The sequence below is a fragment of the Sebastes fasciatus genome, chromosome 17 (genome assembly GCF_043250625.1).
Source record: "Sebastes fasciatus isolate fSebFas1 chromosome 17, fSebFas1.pri, whole genome shotgun sequence".
In the NCBI taxonomy this organism is placed as follows: Eukaryota; Metazoa; Chordata; class Actinopteri; order Perciformes; family Sebastidae; genus Sebastes; species Sebastes fasciatus.
The window spans coordinates 6,206,018-6,221,823 of NC_133811.1; the positions used below are offsets into that span (position 1 = coordinate 6,206,018).

The 15,806-nt window shown below is 38.7% G+C and overlaps 1 protein-coding gene across 5 annotated transcripts in view; it reads right to left on the reverse strand.

The window, feature by feature from the left end:
• thrb (thyroid hormone receptor beta) overlaps nucleotides 1–15,806 on the reverse strand; it is a 134,848-nt gene that overhangs the window by 107,366 nt on the left and 11,676 nt on the right. The gene's annotated exons all lie outside the window — the stretch shown is intronic.

Here is a 15,806-nt window from a genome sequence, read left to right on the forward strand (position 1 = left end):
ATTATTTTACGTATGTTATTTTTCTACATTTCATGATCTGGAAATGGTCTTATTTATCTATTGAATATTGAACACTTTGGAGTTCCGTACTGCACATGGGTGTTGTTGCGCTGCATATCTTTCACTTATATGGAGTAACAATGCACGCATTAAGCTGCCTCCACATAAGAAATTTGCTCTTTGCTCACCGCGAGGTAGGGCGCTGAGAAAGAGGCCGAGGAACGAAAGGTCAGTGGCAACCAAGGTCAAAGTTGAAATCATTTTAACTTTGAGTGCGGTGCTCGGTGGCCAAGGGTAGCACATCCGCTTCGACGACGGGTGGCCACGCTCTCCCCGTGGGAAAACAATGGCACAGCACAGAAAGATTTTACCGCTAATCATGTGTGGGCGGCTTTACTGTGTTATATTATCAGAATCACAGCTGCAGCCAAATACCACATCTATCTGATCCATCTGCTGTCAATACATTTTGAGCATCTGCAGTATACTGAGAACACAAAAGCATTAATGGGCTTTGGTACGTTCAGCACATGTCATTGTTTGCTTTGTCATGGCCTTTTTAAAACCACTTGCATCTGAGAGGAGCCGATCGCACCACAAACAAACCGGCTCAAAGCTTTTTCTAACACATTCCCAGCAAACCTCTCTGCTCGAGTGCCAAATGTTTGAATTTTAAACCAAAACAGATTTTCATTTTCGTCACCAAGGCAGATTTCACCACGGGGTTTACATAAAATCTACAACACACTTGGGACTATTTGCACTAAAAAAAAGGTTAAGGTATGAGACAAAATCAGCTTTAGTCTCATGCTGCGGCAGAAGCACTAAAGCCTTTTGTTTACTTCTCAGCCATTTCCTCCTAAAATCAGGGCTGACTCATCTGATTACTTAGATGTCTGTAAATCTAATTAGCCAAAATGTGTCTTCTCTGAAAATCCCACTGCGAAGACACAAAACCTGGGATTTCTCTCTGAAAGCGTTTCAACAATGTGAGCCGTTCCCACGTCTCATCCTCTCACAACAAACACGTGGCCTCTCTTAAATCCATTCTCAAGGTTTTCGAGGAACTGCCAGTACAAGTTGGACCGCATACTTCCTCTGCTGATTTCATTAAGCTAATCTCCAAAGAATATCTTTTAAAATCATCTAAATATAAAGTCTGCAAAATAAACCAACGGCAGCATTCTTCTTTCTTTGCTCTTCAAGTGATTTGAACACAAACAGACAACCACAGAAACTCTCTCACATATACTAGAGACTGACATGCGGTATAGGGAACAAGAAAAAGAAAGAAGTGACACAGGAAGAGAGAAAGTACAATGACAGGATGAGTCAAGTACACCTCATGCCAAAAAAAACAACAAGAGAATGCAGGGAATGTTGGCCAACCTGTGTTCTTCTGCACAATCATACAGGTCCATAGAGAGTCTACACACAACGCCAAAGAAACAGAGACAATAAGTCAGACTGTGTGTAGCATCCAGGGCACAGTCTGACAGCTTCCTCTCTGCCGAGCTATCTGTTTTACTTCCTTCTGTCTGAGTGTCTGGCTCTGTGATATGCTGAGAGAGGAGGGTGAAGAAGTGTGACTCAAAACAACATGGCTACATGGTGTTGATCAAACCATTTTTTTTCACCATTTATCCTGGTAATTCATCATATGATTATTGGTTTGGGACAGTTTATGCTCAACGTTTATTATAGATAAATAGATAGAGATGCATTATTAATCTCAATGGGAAATTGCAGAGCAGCCTCGTCACACACGGCAGCCTGGTCGCACGAAAAGGCGTATGAATGCCACGATAATGCGCAAGGCATTTAGCATGCAATGCAAACGCCTATTGCTTTTGGGTTGTCATATGTACACCATGACGTCTGTACTGTTAGTCCACGCTTAGAGCTAGTGACGTAGTTTGGTAAGTTACATTAGTGACGTTTGTGATGCGTTTCCCGTACTTATGTTACGTTGTTGCCGTACACATTTAAAGCCCAATCAGGACGTTTTTCCTAAACCGAACTAAGTGGTTTTGTTGCCTCGACCCAACTACGGACGTTACCGTAGTTTTGTTGCGTGAAAGTGACACAAAAATGCCCCAGTCGCACAGCAATTTGTGAAATAGTCATGAAATTTAATGTATGGATTTTTTGTGTACATACTGACGAATTTACCTTTTTTTTTTGACGATCAGCACGAAACCAATTCGTATGTAATCCATGTAATTGTGAACCGGGAAGTATAAAGAGCGGCGAACACCGTGCATAGAGGAAGTAAGGGTGGATGAGTGGGTCAAAAAACACCAGACTTTCGCCCAGGAGACCGATGTTCATGTCTCGTGTGAAACCAGAAGTCAACGCTGTTTATTTGTCACATAACTTCTCTACTTAAGTTAAAGCACTTTCGGAGTTATTTTAAACCAAACCACGATCTTTTCCTGAACTTAACTAGTTTTATTTTAGAAAGACTGGAGTGGAAATTAACACGTGTGTCACGTGTTGCCGGACATTTGTAAGAAATCTCAAGAAAAATACGTTGTTGAAAGTCGTGCTAAACGTCACAAAAAAACCCCGGGAAATTTGTGTCTATGTACACAAATCAATTAGATTAAATTTTGTGAGTATTTTACAAACTGTTGCATGACTGTGTTGGTGAAAAAGGCGTCCTCATGACACGAGGAATGTCCGTGCTATTCATACGCCTTCCTGTGAGACCGGGTTGCACATTAAAGCAAAATGAAGGCCCGAAAAAAAAGGTGTATATAAGTATGTCCACAGGTTTTCAACTTATATACTAACTGTATATAAATGGGTAGAGTGTCTGTGTTTCAGGAATATAAGAACAATGTTGATGGGAATTTCTGAGCCTTAGTTGTGTCAAATGAAAAATGTTAATTTTCCCTATTCTTCATTTTCTTATGGGATGTATATATTTAAACAGGAGGTATACCATTGATGTACAGACAACGATTACCGGAGCACTTACGGACGAAAACATTTAAACATGGTGATGTCCAGTGTAGGTATAATGAGCGTCTCTTTACCTGTGATTTCTAAGTAGGTTTATTGACATTTATGGAGAGTGGAGATATCGCTACCACCGGAGACAGTCAGTCCTGCTGATTCCAGCAATCTGTGTATGATGTTCCGCTTTTATGACCATTTTATGACTATTTTATGGCTATTTTATGACTGAGAAGAACAAAGAAGCCAAAGGTGGCCAAAGCTTCACTAAATACTGCTGTGATACAGCTAAATATAATCACTGTACAAGAATATGTCCATGCAAGTGTTTACTAAATCTGGTATAACAGCGAAGTCCCCAGTTGTAATCATAATGCCCAAATGTATAAAGGTCACAATAAGCTAATGCTGATCTTAACAAAACAAGAACAACTAATGGAAAACGGCAAACATTCATGAGTTTGAAAGCTCATTCTTGACCTTGAAAATAGCAGTTTGGCAAAATAAACTTAAAGGTCTCATATCGTGCTCATTTTCAGTTTCATGCTTGTATTTTGTGTTTCTACTAGAACATGTTTTACATGCTGTAATGTTCAAAAAACACATTATATTCCTCATACTGTCTGTCTAAATATACCTGTATTTACCCGTTGTCTGGAATGCTCCGTTTTAGTGCATTTCAATGGAATTGCAACGGAATTGCGTTGCTAGGCAACAGTTTGGGTCCATGTCTACTTCCTGTCAGCTGATGTTATTTACATCCACTGCAACAGGAAATAAACTGGGACACATTTAGAATGTTTACATTTAAAACTGTGTAATGGTCTAAATATTGTATATTTGTGACATCACAAATGGACAGAAATCCTAACAACTTGTTTCAAACGTGCAATTTCTGAATACGGGCTGTGTGTATATATTGAGCATTTTGATAGTTTAACAGTATTTATATATCACTTAAACCTGCTTTATAATGTACAAGACCTGAAAATCGCACTTTTTATAATATGGGACCTTTAATTATTTACCATTACCATTTTTTCTGGAACTTTCAAATGTGTATAGCAAGATAGATAATATTTGTATAGTTTTTGCTTTCAAAAAAATTCGATTTCCTTACTGTTTTCTTTAGTATTTCAAAATAACATTCCAAGAATAAGAACCAGGATTTGATAATAACCTCAATCAATAAACTCAACGGGAATGTGGGACATTTCTCTGCCCAAACTAGTCTTTTAAGATACAGTCAGCTCAATTTTTGAGTCTCTTTTGAAAGATGAGGTTTAAGTGGATTAACACAGGAATGACATCAATGAGCATCGCCAAAAAAAAACTCAAACAGACTTGAGTCTGTATTCTTACAGATTTATTTTCCCATTGAATCATGTTGCTGCTAAAGCACGACTTTTCAAGACACCTGTAGACACCTTCTGTTGCAGAATAGACCTTATTTCATTTTTATTTTTTCCAGGACTCTTTCCATGTCATGCAGCCAAACTGCTGAACGCTTGAAGTAATAATTCACACATAATTCTTTTATATAGATTTGTAGGTTTTATGTAGAAACTGTCAGCAGCTTGGCGCCTTACAAGGGCCATTTAACCCATTAAACCTCACCATCAAATTTCCTTCCTACACTGATCCAAGCCTCACAGGCGGCTAAAGAAAAAGTGTTTTAGCTGCCAACCATTCAACCTCCACCTGCAACCAGAATTTAAATCGCCCCCTCAGTTTGGCTACCACCAATTCCTGAGAAAAATATCTGGCTCTGTAGCTGCTAAATGCTCCACTATGTTCACCAGTTTGTAAATGGGTCTGTCTGCTGTTTGGTGCTGAGCAGGTAGTGTTCAGTGGGTTTATCAGAGCTTTTTTCTGTTGGAAACAAGTTTGAGGAGAGCGGGACGACTGGACCAAACACCGTAACACTCACCAGCAGCATTCAGTGTTCAGTGATCTGCTCCCACAAATGGGCTTTTCGGCCTTTGTTAAGATAGTGTCTGTCTGACATATCAAGCTCAGGATAGACGGACGCAGCCAAAACAAGCTTCTCCTCCATTTTCTTGGTAACCATGGTGACGAGTCCCGCGGGGCTTGGTTGCCTGAAAAGGTGCGACGGCGATTTTCAACTATAAGTGCTTGGAGCGGCTGCACAAAAAAAGGCGAAGCACTCAGGAAAAGACGTTGGGTGCGGCGCTTTTTTTTCTAGATGGCCGCATGCAGCCGCATACACTCTCTCCTCAATGGGAACAAGTGAAAAAAGATGCTGCTCAGAAAAAAAACGCTCAACGGACACAGGCCCTAAGGCAGGGGTCAGCAACCTTTACTATCAAAAGAGACATTTTCGGCAAAAACACAAACAGATTCTATTTGGAGCTGCAAAACATTTGAACATTGTGATGAAGGTAACACAGTTTATAGTATAAATATATAGTATGTAAGTTTAATGCAGTGAGGGCCAAAGTGCAAATGTACTACGGAGTATTAGGGCCATATTGAGGGAATTTTTTTTTACAGAATACAGTCATAACTTTACGAGGAAAAAAAGGCGTAGTATTACGAGAATAAAGTCATTGGTTTATGAACAAAAAAAATCCTAATATTACGAAAATAAAGTCATAACTTTACAAGGAAAAAAAAGAAAATAGCAAGTAAAATTACTACTTCATAATATTCTCATAATACTGACTTTTTTCTCATAAACCTATGACTTTATTCTCCTAATATTATGACATTATTCTCATAATACTATGACTTTTTTTCTCGTAAACCTATGACTTTATTCTCGAACTCTCCGATTTTTTTTTTTTCCTCAATGTGGCCCTAATACTCCGTCGTACCGTTGTACCATAGACCTACAACAATGATAAATAAAAATGTAAACGAAAAACAGTTATTTATCCACAGGGAGCCACTGGAGAGAGGCTAAAGAGAGGCTAAAGAGCCGCATGTGGCTCCGAAGCCGCAGGTTGCTGTCCCCTGCCCTAAGGCTAGCTCTTAGCTAACATTAGCTTATGCTATTGCTCGCCACAGAACATTAATGTTGGCCTCAACTTAATGTTCTTTGTGCAGCTTGATAATTGTGATAATTCTCTGTGGGATTGCCAATATTAGCGCAATCTTTCACATCATACAGAGTCATTTGATCCATTTTCAATAGAAACATTTTGATGAGAGCAGCTTTAAAGGTGCTAAATGCGAGATAGGGAGCATTTTCCATTGCCTCCGCACAGCTCTCAACATGGCGACGCCTGAGCCAGCGGCTCATAGCTAACGGTGCTAACAACGGCAACAGTGCTGACAGATATTAGAAGTGTTAACCAGAGGGTGGGTGCTACGCTTCCACGACGGGGCCGTCGGTCGGGGCGGCGTTATAAGCTGTAACCGCCATATTAGAGCAGGACAGAGCGGCGGCCGTGAGCTAGCCGGTGGAACACGCTCACATGCACGAACGTTCACTAAAAGCACTATGTCAACAAAGCATGGAGAAACTCAGATTACAACACATACAGAGGGGGAGCAACTTCATTCTCTGCTCAGGTAGACATTACTCCTCTATATCTTTACATAGACAATAGTTGTTTGCTGCTATATTAATGCTATGGATATCGTTTAGAGCAACAAGTTTTGGTATTATTTAACCGCTAACTGAAACTCATTATTGTCAAACTACTGGTGTGGTCCTTTAAACGACTCCGCATTTATAAAAAGATTATTGGTCTGATAACACAAAAACCTTTGGCCCAAATAACAACTATTACAAGTGGGAAACACCAAGAACAACTCAACATCTGAATAACACCTTCCTTTCTGTGGAGCATGGTGGCAACATCATGCTTTGGGAATGGAGCTCACTGGCAGGGAGTCTGGTCAGGAATGAGGATATGAACGGAGCCAAACACAGAGAGACCCTAGAAGAAACCCTGCTGCAGAGTGAACGCAGCCTCAGACAGGAAGAACACGAGTGGCCGAGGCACCGAGCCAAGGTAAACCTGGAGTGGCGTCAAGATTGAGTGTCCTTGAATGACCCAGCCAGAGTTTGAACTTGAACTGAAGATCACAGCTAACCAATAATCCCCCTCATGTCTGACAAAACTTTAGAGATTCTTGTAGAGGCAGAGTCAAGGAGACTTAAAGTGTGAAGCTTCTGAGCTTTGTTTCAAATAAACTTTCCAAACCTGCGTTCTGATCTTAGGGTAGGCGGTCTTTAGTAGTATTTTAAGTGTACGCTATATTTCGAATATTTTCTGTGCTTTACCTCACGGTCAGACAGCCCTTTCCGACGGGGAACTGAAGCCGTTCATGGTCTCCACCAGACTACATTCACAAAAACAGTCATTTTACCTCGCAGAACACAGGAGTTGCTGGTCTACGGCTGCATCGATCGGTTAGTTTGTTCGTGTTATTGTGTGACTTTCTGATCCGAACTAACGTGGCGTCCACAGCAGAACATTGCTTAGTTTCCCTGCCAGTACTCCTGTCTGCTTCTCTGCCATCTAAGTTACTGTATGTAACCATACTTGCCAACCCTCCCGATTTTCCCGGGACACTCATGTTTTTCATTACCCTCTCCTGGTTTCCTCCGGGGGTCACAATTCTCCAGCATTTGTCCCGATTTATTTCACACCTTTTTTTTCTCTTTTCATTATTTCAACATGTTCCTTCAGTGAGTGAGAGTAAGAGAGAGAAATGGAGCGCATTAAGAAAAGAAATACTTAAAAAATGAATGAACGAATGAAAACTGATGAATATTAGCCTAGTTTATAAAAGGGATTCACACAAGTTCACGGCAGAGGGACGAATTATTCAGTTTTCTTTCCTGAGAATTAAAGTAAAATTAAAAGTAGGCCTATTTAACAAAAACTGCTGTAGCAATATACTTCATATTTTGTTATTTTAATTCTTTAAAAGTCTCCAGAATGCAAGAAACAAAGTCTCTGAAACTCAAATTTTTCTGGGTGGGTTGGCAAGTATGTATATAACGTTAATACACTGACTATAAGGATGTATATATACTGTACATGTAGCAGCGTCATCATGCAGAAATCTACGTCAGGTCACGTGGGGAAAGGTTTTTAGGAGGGCTTCAGAAAATAGCATTTTGACGCTAAAACATACGTAGTTTGACCAAAATTTGAATGTTTGGATTTGAATACATAAGGAGCACCACTGGGAAGCTAAAGAAAGATATGAACCTAAAAAAAATAAAAAATAAAAAAAATAATGGACCTGCGCTTTAACTGAAGCCACAGCTCAAGGACTCACACTGACAGTTTCAGAAGTTCAGCTTGCAAGCGTTTGGTTACAGGTAAAGAAAAAGAAAAGGAAGGACATGATTCCAGCAGAGACAAAAGTCTTTCTGGTTGACTTCTGGCCTCTGAAACCTGCTCCGGTATTCTGATGTTACAACAGATATCTCTTCAATACTGCTTCAGCGGTGTTGTGCTGTCGATCAAAAATAACACCTTACAGAATGTTTTCAATTCAATGACTCTTATGAATGACCTCTGATCATTACAGCAGGATTGTTAATTACTGTGCTGTCAGTCTTTCATATTTCGCCCCGGCTGACTTTGACACATGCAGAAAATCTGACATGAAGGTCAGGGAAAATTAAATAAAAGAGTCCACTGCTTGATTTGAACCAAATGAAAGACGTATTCATGAAGCTGTTCAATGCTCTGTAACACAGACTGTATGAATGAGTTTACATTGAGTATCCCGCTTATCGCCAGGATTTTTGAAGAGTTCTGGTTGTGTGTTTGATCATGTAAATGTCGTATCCTGGTTTTTAGAAATGTAGATGACCCAAAATACAAGTAGGGCTGCATCTAACGATTATATTTCATCAATTAATCTAACAATTATTCTTTAATCCAACGACAAATTTATTGATCATTCTAGAGATTATTTTTTTAAATTCCAGATTGATATAACAATTAATTTATCGCGAAATAAATATCAAAAATATCTCACTATATCCTAATATCCTCACTCATATCGAGCTGCAACAATTAATCAATTAGTTGTCAACTATTAAATCAATCACCAACTATTCTGATAATCAGTTTGAGTAATTTTTTAAGAAAAAAAAAAGTTTAAATTCTCTGATTCCAGCTTCTTAAATGTGAATATTTTTTGGTTTCTTTACTCCTCTGTGACAGTAAACTGAATATCTTTGAGTTGTGGACAAAACAAGACATTTGAGGACGTCATCTTGGGCTTTGGGAAACACTGATCCGACATTTTTCACCATTTTCTGACATTTTATAGACCAAACGACTAATCGATTAATCGAGAAAATAATTAACAGATTAATCAACAATGGAAATAATCGTTGGTTGTGGCCCTAGACATGGATTGATTTCAAAATATGTAGTTAAGATAAACACTGGCAAATTTTTTATCACTGTTGGGCAAGGAAAATATAATTTTTCTCACTCATACATGGCTATTAAAGTAAACAGAAAATATAAAACGGCCGAACAACAACAACAACATTAGATGACGCATGGTGTCACAGTATGTTACCATGTTACCAGCGGTGCAGATAAAGAAACATTTAGAAAAATCAATTACTAAGAAACACGTTCTGCTTGTAATAATATATCATGCTTTGGTGGGCACTAAAAGTAAAAAAGGACAAGGTGCTGTCTCGCCGCCGTCATATTGAACAAGCACTCCAGGATGCTTTCACTTTCAGAAGGCTTCATGTATAACAGAATGGAGTGATAAGCCGTTTCCAATTTGCAGAGAGATTACAGAGCACCACGTTGTTGGGTCTCTGTCCAAAATACTTCCTCACTTAAGAGGAAACACTTAGAACACTTGGGTGAGGTTTTTTTTTAGCTGCAGCTTGTTCTACATGGGGAATGCATGCTTTAACCGGGCACAGCCGATCTTGCAACGTGCCGACGCACGTTTTGCAAATCTACGCGTTTTTGTAATCAATGACGTTGATTACGTTGATGAATTGCGGCAGCCCTATATACAGTTTTTTAGAGAATCTTTAAAGGTCCCATATCATGTTAATTTTCAGGTTCCTACTTGTATTTTATGTTTCTACTAGGACATGTTTACATGCTGTAATGTTAAAAAAACTCTTATTTTCCTCATACTGCCTGTCTGAATAGACCTGTATTCACCCTCTGTCTGAAACGCTCCGTTTTAGTGCATTTCAACAGAATTGCGTTGCTAGGCAACAGTTTGGGTCCATGTCTTCTTCCTGTCAGCTGATGTTATTTACATACACTGCAACAGGAAATAAACTGGGAAACGTTTAGAATGTTTATGTTTAAAACCGTGTAATGGTCTAAATATTGTATATTTGTGACATCACAAATGGACAGAAATCCTAACGGCTTGTTTCAAACGCACAATTTCTGAATACTGGCTGTGTGTATTTATCTGTGGATTGAGCGTTTTGATAGTTTAACAGTATTTATAAAGCACTTAAACCTGCTATATAATATAAATATATATAATATATAAATATGCTAGTTCAAGAACGCCGGTAGAAAGCAGGATAACGAGACATGTAAACACTTAATCCGGGTTTCAGGTTCTGTAGTCCTATTAGTGGCTCATCAGAAAAACTAAAAAATATGACAAAGTGATGATGATTACATGCTTTCAAGTCAAGTCAAAGTCTGCTACCAGTAATGAAGAGAATACATTTAATCGTTGCTCCCATCTTCCATTACCGGTGATCAGATGTTGAAGGTAAATTAAAGGTGCAGTGTGTAGGATTTGGCGGCATCTAGCGGTGAGGTTGCAGCCAAGTGAAACTTCTCCCGTGTGTGAGGCGTGAAGGGAAACGACGGTGGCAGATGTGAAAACGCCAATGTCCCTCTCTAGAGCCAGTGTTTGGTTTATCCGTTCTGGGTTACTGTAGAAACATGGCGGCTCCATTTGTAGATACAAACGGCTCATTCTAAGGTAACAAAAAAAACACTATTCTTATTTCCAGGTGATTATACACTAAAGAACACATATTTATTAATAGGAGAGACTTCAGAGAGCAGTTCCAAAGCATTCTGGAGAACACGGATATGAGGCAGTAAACTTTATTAAATAGTAACGTTTCGATGCCAACCGCGTCTTCGTCAGAGTCGCAGTTGACGTCGAAACGTTAGTGTTTAATAAAGTTTACTGCCTCAAATCCGTGTGCTCCAGTATGCTTTGGAACTGCTCTCTGAAGTCTCTCCTGTTACAAGATTGCCCTACTATGTGAGCACCGGACAGGCCTACCATTCCTTGTGAGGAAGCTGAAGCGCGTTTAACCTGCCTTCTACATATTTATTATTAATATTATATTCCATTTTTGCCAATAGATCCCCTGAAATGCTACACACTGGTCCTTTAAGGAGAGCAGTAAATCCTCTGCTGGTGAATAAACTAAAATGCGTTCATCCTCAACTGCTGAGGTAACTCAGTCAGAAGAGAAATTAATGAATGAACGAGTGTATTGCAAAATTTGGACAGCAACACACCAGAGACAAGTCAAAGTTGTTTCTGACAGCTGCAGAGTACAGTATGTGCAGCCAGCCAAACATTACACCACTAGCCACAGTTGGTCCTGAGTTCTGCCTCCTCGTCACTTTCACATTTACCACACTGAAGCAGCGGGACGACGTGCTACTGAAGTACTTTCTTGTTGACGTACACTACCGTCCAAAAGTTTGGAATCAGCTGTTATACTAAAGTTTTTTCTTCTTCTTTTTTGATCTACGGTTGAGTAACACAGAGCAAGTTATTTCTCTGCACTTACATTTGGAATAGTTTTGGGCCCAAAAGAAGAAGAATTGAAGAATTGAATGATTAAAACGTCCATTCAGTCAATGTCTCCACAGGGGCAAATACTGCTCGATTTTGAATTTGTTTTCCAGTCCAAAAAAAGCACAAATGACCCTTGATCATTATCGAACCACGATGGTGCAATTGGGCTCTAAATATTTTGGGAAGCCGTTTTTCTTTATGGCCTTCATGCATGGTCTGTTTTTTCCAACTGAGTGCAGCCGACTTCAAAGCAGTGAGGACAAAACCACAAATCAGAAAATCTCTCATGAGTAAAATGTTCCAAGTTTGGCAAATTTATCCCGTATGGATTGATGAGGAAAATAAATTATTGGTATACGCAACCTAATGCACATTATTTAGACATATGGTCTAACATTATCCCCATTCGGACATGATTAACATGACAGGGGGGAGGTGGGGGATGAAATATTTCGACCATTGGGAAATTACAGGATATGGTCTGTAATAGAGATGGACGTTCAGCAGGGCAAAGCCAAAAGAGAAAGAAAAAGACGTCCCCAGGGTGGCGTAAAAGAGACGTGAGAGAGTGCATCTCTTTGCAAATGAAATAAAGTATTGATTGAGTTCATCTTTGCATGCAAACTGTTAATGAAAAACCAATACAGTGGTTTTGAGAATCGTTACAGTATCACAAAACGTAATATTCAATATTCAATATTTTCTAACACCCATAATATTGATATCATTCAGTGATTTATACACTTCCAGATGATATCATTATCTTTGATGCTCATTGTGAATAACTAACATAAATCTGCTTAGAAAGATGCTTCAAAACTTGCCCTGAACTCATCGTATTTTTAAGGTTTTCTTCAGTATCATTGTAATCCAGCGATAGTTGTCTCTACATCCATGAGTACACTACAAACAGGAACTGTTAGTCGCCAATTCAGCATAATTTTAATGGTGCTAGTTTGCCAAAATGTAAACAAATGCATGCTAAAGAGAATAGCAGTATGCACCTGTAGCTGACATTACGACAGCCCATTTGATGAGCTTCACGTGGGTCTTGCGCTCCTGATGGCACTAATTATTTCTGTTGTCATATCGGTTGCCGAATAGGACCGTATATTGGTGTAAGCATCGATCAGATTAGCAAAAACTTGACTTGACTTACTCCATTTTCACACAAGACTCAAATTTCACACTGGATTAAAAAAAAAGGAGAGAAGTTGAAGCACAAGCAGCTCTTCACGGGGATCCACTTTAAAATACAAGGACAGGAAATTACAAGAGGACCAGCCAGTTCACAGAAAAACAGGAGATAATAACGTCTGTAATTCTCACTGGGGCTGGGATGAAAAATTACAAACAAAAAAAATAAAGTCACTGACCAGCGCAGGCGATTTTAAAATGACCCTACCCTCCCAAATAAATGGGGCTATTATCAACAAGTAATTTAAGAATATATATAGTTTAAGGTCCCATATTGTAAAAAGTGAGATTTTCAGGTCTTCTACATTATAGAGCAGGTTAAGTGATATAAAATACTGTTAAACTATCAAAACGCTCAATATACGGAGAAATACACACAGCCCGTATTCAGAAATTGTGCGTTTGAAACAAGCCGTCAGGATGTCTGTCCATTTGTGATGTCACAAATATACAACATTTTGACCATTACACGGTTTTAAACGTAAACTTTCAAAATGTTTCCCAGTTTATTTCCTGCTCCAGTGTATGTAAATAACATCAGCTGACAGGAAGTAAACATGGACCCAAGCTGTTAACTATAGCAATGCAATTCCGTTGCAATTCTGTTGAAATGCACTAAAACGGAGTGTTTCAGACAGAGGGTGAATACAGGTATATTCAGACAGACAGCATGAGGAAAATAAACTTTTTTTTAACATTACAGCATGTAAACATGTTCTATTAGAAACACAAAATACAAGTATGAACCTGAAAATTAGCACAATATGGGACCTTTAAATAAGTCAGATCAGATGGCCATATTCTGTATTCTCTTTTACTCTTCAATCTTAGCAGGTCATATATCAGAAATAGCTGTTTCAACCAAGGTTATAATAGTTTTGAATATTCAATTAGTTTTTATTTTATTTTAGATTTCACTTTTCATTTTAGTTTTAGTTTTAATTAGTTTTCAGAGTGCGTTTGTTAGTTTTAGTTTAGTTTCAGTTTTTCAGAAAGGTTTAGTTTTTATGTATTTAGTTTTAGTTTGGTTTTGTAAGGGCCAGGTATAATGTCTCAGAAGTATGTAGCTACATATACATTCAAATTATTGGAGAACTGTGTAGGAATGGCCATAACGTTTAATATTTGATATTTTATTTTCACGCTACCTTATAGTGAACTAATTGCGGCATAGCGCCGTCTCCTGGAGCGTCAAGTCTATTCAGTTTCTGTGGTTCAATGTCACGAGAGTTGACGGAAATCCATACTGTCTCCTTTTTTCTAGCAGTGATATATTAAAGCTAAAAAAATTAAAACTGAAATTAATTTATGTTCATTGTTATTTGATTTTTATTATTTTCTTTTTTTAACCATATGTTTCACTGATTATTTTCGTTTTAGTTTCAGTTTTAAGTTACTATAATAATCCTGGTTTCAACGCCAGCAGTTTCACCTGGCAGTTACTGGGTGTGAATACTAATCTCTACATAGGAACAACTTTGTGTGCTGCAACCGGTTTTAATTTTGTTATGGGTAAATCTTATTTTGAAAAACCATGATAAACATTTAAAAGAAAAGATTATTTTTCATTCAAATGTCTGGAAGATGGCAGTAATACAACTGTCAAATCATATTTTAGTTGCTTTTTGTGAGATGATGTAAATGTAACTGACTGTAATAAATGTTCATATGATATCATCTCATATCGATCACAGGCCCCTGAATTGAATCAAATTGAAATCGTATCGTGGCGGACTTGTGACATCTGCAAATATCATATTGTTGTCCAAAGAATTGATGTAATATCGTTTTGTGATCAAACTTGTGATTTACACCGCTATATAACCAGGCCAAGTTTGAACTTACAAACAGCTGCAACAGGCTGTGTCTGGTGCAAGCATTTCTGGACATGGTAGTGGCAACACCGACAGCTACTGCAGACATTTTCAGTAAAAGAACACTTTATTGCAGCTATCCGGACACAGATTGTTGGTCAAACTTCTAGTAACTGCAGAGGATGTTGCAGAAGGTGGAAGAAGGTTAGCATAAACATCAAACTGAAGCATGATCCTAGTAGAATCCAAACAACAGAACTGCCTGAAATAATCAGATCCATAACAAGTCATCAGTTGAATGCGAGTTCACGGGGATGAGGTTTCAGTTGTGTTTGAAAGATGTGTAAATCACACGTCCTCGGGGCGTAACGTCGAGCTCAGAGTTCGGTCTTTAATGTAGATAAAAAAAAAAAAGAGCAGAGGTTTGGTATTTCAAATAGAGAGTCTATGTTGTAAAATACAAACTGAGAGATGAACCCCCAGATGTAGACAGGCAGGGTATGTGTATATGTGGTCCACATGTATCTGAACCATATGAAGTATCAGGTAAAACAAAGATAGCACAGTGTTCTAGACCTGCAGAAAGGTTGATATTGAGCTACTCAAATCACTTCATATCATCACATCATATTCACAGTACACCCATCTGTTTCTAGCAAGGCCTCACGGCTGGGATTATATCCTGATTAATAAAAGTAATGCTTTCTCATGAGGCAGCCAAGTCAACTGGACTGAATTTATTTTGTAGAGATGCATCAACTAGACATATTGGATTCGTCTTGGTGCCGGTAGAGACCCTATATTAAATGGACAGGGTACTGGTAAAGCACGACCAATCCACATTAAATACTTTTCTTAGGATGCTTTCTAGGGTTGGGCCGAAAGACGATGATCTCTCGGAAATCGACGATTGGTCAGAGCGATTGTGAACATCCAATCCCATTAATGTATTAAATCATTATTATTAGCATTAAATTAATCCCCGTCATAATGTCACCACGAGCACGCTGTCGCCGCTACTGAATGTTTGAAGCTTCGAAGCTTCATTCATAATGTTGA